At 41.7% G+C, this 7,598-nt stretch overlaps 1 pseudogene; it reads left to right on the forward strand.

Annotated features, from left to right (window-relative positions):
* Positions 1-3,632: 3,632 nt before the first annotated feature.
* On the forward strand, positions 3,633-6,426 carry LOC131454120 (uncharacterized; annotated as a pseudogene).
* Positions 6,427-7,598: the final 1,172 nt, after the last annotated feature.

Genomic DNA, 7,598 nt, shown 5'->3' on the forward strand with positions numbered 1-7,598 from the left:
TTCACATAAACATTTTTTCTAAGGTCAGGGTTACACACACACACACATAGGCACATGCGTCCACACAAAGAGCTTCCCTAGTGAGACTGCTGTTCTACCAATAAGGCCTCAGGTCTGCAGCAACAGCAAACTCCTCCATGGAGACCGAAGCCAATTTATTTCAGTCAGGTTTCTGGTGACAGAAACGGAAGCTTTAACAGAGGTCAAGCTGACCAACGTGTCTGCTGGGAAATACCAGCCAGCCCAATATACTGCATTTATATACTGAGTACTGATGCATTTATCCTGTTTTACTGCAGCACAGGTACTCTTACAGTATACCGTAATAGACAGAATCAGGCCATTATACAGCTTCTCTCCCACACAGCCTCTCCCCCAGAGAGAAACAGAAAAGCATTTGATGACATGTAGGTGTAATTTTATTTTATTTTTATTTTTTTACCATGCATTTACTACCAGTCTGAAAGTACATTGTGTTGGTTGATCCAGTGGTTTTGGCATGGAAACACTGAAAACAAAAAGATCAATCAAAATCAAATAAAATACATTTTACTTGTAAGGCTACAAATTACAAAATCCATTATCTTAGGATACTTATAATATAATAAAATGTTCCAAGCATCCCTTTTTCATTAATTCCTTAATTTTCTATTGATTATCCTTCTGATTGTCACTGGGATCCCAATTGTTATTAGTATGTGTCAAATCATACTTGACATGTTACCAACATGTTGTTGTATAGTGTTGCTTAATGTCCTGTTTCCACTGGTTTTGCACTGTGTGTACTCTCTGCTCTCTACAGGCATTGTCTGCTATGATTTAGCTACTTTTGCAAAAAATCCCCTGCACACACTGACACTCACACAGGGCCAACACATGAGACAAAAAACATTCACTCTCACAATCACAGTCAGTTTACAGTGGCTGATTAACCTCTGCATGTTTTTAAACTGTGGGAGGAAGCTAGAGAACCAGAGAAAACCTGTGCACATATGGGGAGAACATGCAAACTCCATGCAGAAAGGCCATCATTCGGACTGGGTTGTAAACCTGAGTCTTTTGTTGCTAGGCAGCAGTGGCAGCCACTCCTGTTATCTATCAATGAATAGAAAAACAAACAAAGAAACAAACCATTGAATAACAAAAAGTTTTTTTGAATTATAAATGGATGGATGTAGAACTGTTTACTGCATTTGGTGTCCTTTGAATTAAATTGGCACAATTAATGATGGAAGAAAAGAGAGGAGAACTTTATTGTCCAGTCAGAGGAAGAATATTTTGGACCCACTGTAAAAAATATAAATTATATATATATATATATATATATGTATATATAAGGGCCAATTATTTCCTCTCAAACAGATGGGCCGTGTAGTTTTTTAGCAATTAAGTAAATTGTGAATTTTTTTTAGGGGTCTATTTTAATCCACCAAATAATGGTCATTCTGTGCTCTTGTGAGCACTTCCTGCAGGGCTATAGGCAATTAAATAAAAAATAAACTATTGTGTGCATGTTCATGGTAATGAAAGGAAGATATCGCAAGTGTATCAGTGTGACCCATTGATGTGGCACTCTATGGGATAGAAGGATATATTTATAGGATATATTTTGCATTATCTGCTTTTAGCTTTGGTCTTTTAAAATGATTGTACAGACAGTGACGTACAGTTTTACCGTATGTGTGGTGCAACTTCAGATCCTCCTTTACAAAAGGTCATGAAATTGCCCTTAAAAAATAAGATCTCATTCAATCAATCATCTTTAATTTTTCCCACAGCTCCATGAGAAACAGTGCTGAAACCAGATGTTTCCTGCTTGCACACACACACACACACACACACACACACAGCATCCCACATATATAGACTTCTCCTGCAGCCCAGCCTGAAAACATGACATGACAATGCAAAGCATCACAGACCTTCACCTCATGAGCATGACGTGTGTGTGAAAACATGACCGAACAGTACACAAAGCATGCAAGTGAGATGCCATTACCAGATTAATCTATCGAGAAAACCAATGGGGCTTTTTGCCGTGCAAATTAAGTGTTAGCATTATGCTCCAATGTTCAGTGGGCAAATAATTGCATAAACAGAAACTTGCATGACAACTCATGATACATACTGCTTATGACATAATCAAATTGAATTCAGCTCAGAGGCAACATGCGAATGCACAGTATGTAAGAATGTAAACACGTTGTAAGTGGTCTGAAAGTGGAGCTGTCTTCAGAGCAAAATAAGGAGATGACAAAGTGGGAGAGACACAGCCAGTACTAATCTTCTTTTTTCTCAGCAACTCAGCAATGTGGAAGAGCATCCAGCGTGCTGGTGCTTGTTGGGGTGATAAATTGAGCTGGACGTCACAGTTCAAAAATAAATAAATTACCCTCTATGTTTTGTTTTTTCTCTCCTCTCCTGTCATGGTAGCGATGCAGGTATATGTGTGCAAAGGGAGGATGGTTGCGAGTGAAGACATACACAAAGAAAAAACACGATTTTGCTTTTGGGAGAAGGAATGTGAATGTGAATGATGGGTGAAGAACAGATTGGGAAGTAATTCACTGTTGATAAAACCAGGGAAAGTATTAAAGAATTCTCCATGGTATGAGGGAGATGTCAATTAACATTTATCAACAGGAAGACAAATACCTCTCATCTATTTAGATAATGTGATCTGCAGTTTTAATAATGCCAGTGTCCTGTAGAAGCTTTGGAAACCTTGTGTAAACACTCCAATTCAAATTAATGCAGGTTGAAAACTCCCAGGAAAAACAAGTGCTTGGTGCTTCCCATTCAGATTGGCATAATGACTGTTGTTTATTTGGGAAAAAAAATACTGAATGTTGAGCTAAATTTCATGGCAATGCTGTCATTTTGCATTTGCAACAAAGGTCAAGTATAACACAAAAACATAAAATAATATAATTCAAAATTAGCAACTCAATGGGGAAATTAACCAGAAACAAGAATATATATGAGATTAGTATTGTTTATATATATATATATATATATAATTATATAAAATATATGGGGGTGAGGGTGGGGGGGCTCAGTGGTTAAGACCAGTACCCTGTGTGTGAAAGACATCATGGTCGCAACGGTTGCAAGTTCGATTCCACCCCTGGCTGATTGTGCTCATACCCATTGTAAGTCGCTTTGGATAAAAGCGTCTGCTAAATGACATGTAATGTAATGTATACATATATATATGAACTGAGGTTTTTATATATACTGTATGTATGTCTCTCATTTAAAACTTAAAACCACGCATTGTAGTGGTGTGAGGGCTTGTGTCTCAATGACCCCGAGAACTATGCCAGCGGGAGTGCTCCACTCCTGGCAGGGGCACCCATGCTGGACAGGTCAAGGGGTAGATGCCAGACAAAATGTGGGCCACCTCTCCCCCGAGGTGAAAAGGATTGGCGTATGGCCAACTACCCTACCCGGAAAAACAGTCAGTTACAGAAGCACCGAGAAAAACCCGTCCTGGCAGAGGAAAGGATTATGACGCAAGGCAGTGAAAGCCAGATGGAAGCTGCAAGGCCGACTCCCCTTCTGACACCCAAGACAACTATTAGTATAGGTACATGGAATGTACAAAACAGGGAGGACAGCACAGGTAGCAAATGAGGAACTACAACATCTCACTACTAGGGCTGAGTGAAACAAGATGGTTACAGGCAGCTTAGGCTAGCAACGGGAGAGATGTTACTCTACTCGGGACACACAGAGGAGGGAGCACATCACTCAGAGGGAGTCGCTTTGATGTTGGCACGGGAAGCATAGCGGGCACTCATCGGCTGGGAACCTGTCAGCTCACGTATCATCTCTGCCAAGTTGCCACAAAGAAAAGCAGCATCAACTTGAGGGTCATACATTGCTATGCTCCCACAAACGATGCGGAGGAAGAGAAGAAAGATGCCTTCTACCAGCAACTACAAGCTGAGCAGGACAAGAGTAGAAACAAAGACATCATGGTACTTATGGGGGATCTCAACGACAAGATAGGGTCGGATAACACAGGGCATGAGGAGGTAATGGGAAAACAAGGGCAAGGTAAGATGAACAAGAATGGGGAAAGACCTGTGCGCACTCAACCAGTTAGTGATAGGAGGCAGCATCTTCATGCACAAGTGAATCCACAAAGCCACTTGGAGATCTCCCGACTGTATCACTGAAAAACAGATCGACATCGAGTGATGAAAGGTTAATGAGGGTGGCAGATGTGTCAACAGACCACCACATTCGTGTGATGGCAGCTCGACTAAGGCTGAAGAACCACCCCACAATCACCAATCCCCATAAAAGATTCAACGTGGGTCTGCTCAAGAATAAAGACATCATTCAAATTCAACCTCTCCAACAGGTTTCAACCACTACAGGACCTCTTCAAGGAGGAGGATACATATATTGAGGACCAGTGGCAATAGACCAAGAAGGGGTGACTTGACACATGTGAATAGGTCTTGGACAAGAAGAAACCACAGCACGAAGAGTGGATCTCCTTCAGCACCCTGCAGAAGCTGGAAGCTAGGAAACAAAAGAAAGCTACACTGAATACAAGCCGGACAAGAGCAGAGAAGGCAAAGGCACAGAAAGCATACACAGCTCCGGATAAGGAAGTTAAAAAGAGCATCAAGAAGGACAAAAGAGACCACTTGGAAGACTTAGATACACAGGCGGCGAAAGCAGCTGGGAAGGGAAATTTTAGGGACCTCTACCTGACGACGAGAAAGCTGGCAGGTACATTTCAGCAAGTGGATAAACCTGTTAAGGATAAAGAGGGTAATCCACTCACAACAACAGAAGAGCAGCTGAGAAGATAGGCAGAACACTTCAGTGAGCTGCTTAACTGACCTGTCCCGGAAGCACCTCCAGACATCCCACCTGCAGAATCACAGCTACCTATCAACACAGGAAAACCTGGTAGAGAAAAAAAGGTAGAGATTAAGAAGGCCATCATGTCTCTTAGGAATGGGAAGTCAGCAGGACCAGACGACATACCAGCAGAGGCCCTCAAAGCAGACATAGTAAGCTTAGTCAATGCTGCACAACCTTTTCAATAAGATTTAGAAAGAGGAGCAGGTTCCCTCTGAGTGGAGAGAGGGTATACTTGTCAAACTGCCAAAGAAGGGGGATCTCAGTAATTGTGATAACTATAGGGGGATTATGCTTCTATCAACAGCAGGGAAAGTTTTCAACAGAATTCTCTTAGTGAGAATGAGGGATGCAGTGGATGTTAAGCTGAGAGATGAGCAGGCAGGCTTCCGTAAGAGCAGATCCTGTGCCGACCAGATTGCCACCTTTACGCATCATAATAGAGCAGTAACTGGAATGGAACGCTCCTCTATACATTAATTTCATTGACCATGAAAAAGCCTTTGACAGTATAGACAGAGCCACCGTGTGGAAGATGTTAAGACACTACGGTATACCAGATAAGTTTATATCTCTAATCCAGAGTACATACAGGGACATGAAGTGTAGGGTAGCCCATACATCAGGGGTGCTTACTGTCGCCTCTTCTTTTCCTCCTGGTTATCGACTAGATTATGGGTACAACTACTACAGGAAGGAGAAATGGGATCCAGTGGACACTTTGGTCACAGCTAGAGGACCTAGATTTTGCTGACGATCTGGCATTCTCAGATGCAAGATAAGACAACCCACCTGGACACAACATCAGCAAAAAGAAGACATAACTCAGGAAGATAAACACTACCAACAACACACCAGTCATAATTGGAAGGGAAGAGGTGAAAGAGACGGAGTCCTTTGTGTACTTGGGAAGTGTGGTAGACTGTCCGGGGGGCACGGATCGGGATGTAACAGCCAGGATAGGGAAAGCAAGAGCAACCATCATCATGTTAAATAATGTCTGGGCCTCCAGAGAGACACGCATAGCCACCAAACACCGGATGTTCAACTCTAACTTCAAATCAGTCCTGCTCTACGGCTCCGAGACATGGAGAATAACAAAAGCAACACAGCACAGGATACAAACCTTCATAAACACCTGCCTGAGAAGAACCTTTAAAATCAAGTGGACAGACAAGATCAGCAACCTTGAGCTGTGGGACAGAGCTGGACAAAACCCAGTAGGCAGCCAAATCCTCAGGAGGAAGTGGTCCTGGGAAGCCGCCATCCAGCATCATACACCAGGCCTTGACCTGGAAACCACACGAAAAAAGAATGCGAGGCAGGCCTAGAAACAGCTGGAGAAGGGACACGGAGGAGGATATGAAGAGAATCAGCAACTGGCAAGAACTAAGAAGGAAGGCCCAGAGACGTGTGCAATGGAGGACTATCATCCTCCATTGCACACGTCTGTGGAGTCTTTCAGTCTCCACAGCCGGAGTCCTAAGGAGGACACTGTCTATGTGGCCTAGTTTCCTTTGTAGGATGCATCCCCTGATATGAGACACAACTAATCTATCTAAAGATATTTTCAAATATTTAAAATCACAAACTGCAGGATCAAGTGTATCATCGAGTGTCATTAGGCAGACAAAAAAGTATTTTGTATTTGAGTTTTCACTGTTAATCTAACCTGATACAGTATATTTTGTATTTCAGGACAGCTCATGTTCTGTTTTCTGTTGTAAGCGGAAGTGTGTGGGTGTACATTTCTGCTGTTCTTACTGTAGGAAGGACGATGATGCATGTTTATCATCAGCTAAAAAGTCCCCCACAATCATATTCTTTGTTGGAAGCATGCCAAATTAATTATACATCTCTCAGCATTCCTGTAAAGTCCATTCACCTTGTATATTTTTCTTCATGAAGTCTTGCCTCATCTTGCATCTTCATCCTCCATGAATTCCTCCTGGTTGACTGAGCAGAACAGTAGGTTTGATTGGAGGCAACTGTTATTGGACTTACCTCTTTTATTGTCTCCTCCCTTCTTTGTCAATTCTTTCTTATCCAAATCCTCCTACTCTCAGTGGCTGTCATCTGATCAATGGTCACTCAGTTGAGTAACCTTGGAGTTTATTCTCATGGTTTACAGACCCTCACTCCCTCTTACTCCCTTTAGCCTCTACAGTCCATCTGCTCTGAGTCATGGAAAAATGATTGAGGAATTATTTTGTCATTCAGAAAGAAAGTGAATGTCAAATGAAGCATTTGTTCACAGTTTTGTTTTTAATATGCAATATTCAACATCATCAAACAATGCAGATCAGACAGAACAATGAGGCCCAAGCTGGTCTCTCGTCCTCCCTGGCAGCCATGTTTCAGTGTGAGAAAGAAGGTCATACAACCATATTTAAAAAAAACACAACTATCCCTTTAATTGCTGTAGTCCAGAGATGGGGACTTGAATCAACTCAAGTCACTGTTCTGATGACAAAAAAAAAAAAAATACTTGAGACTCGATTTGACAGTTGAAAGACTTGAAAGTTTAAGACTCAGGACTGGACAAGAGACATGGTGATTTGGGTGACTAGATTGCTGTTAATGTTTTTGGTATAAAGATACAATATAAAACAAGTATAGGTTTGCAAGTGCACACTGGGAATGGCACTGTTAATTTAAGTTTAAGTAAATTTAAATAAAAAAAACAGTACATGAAAGAAAGAGCATACCATTGT

This window comes from Solea solea, chromosome 2, assembly GCF_958295425.1.
Source record: "Solea solea chromosome 2, fSolSol10.1, whole genome shotgun sequence".
Taxonomy (NCBI): Eukaryota; Metazoa; Chordata; class Actinopteri; order Pleuronectiformes; family Soleidae; genus Solea; species Solea solea.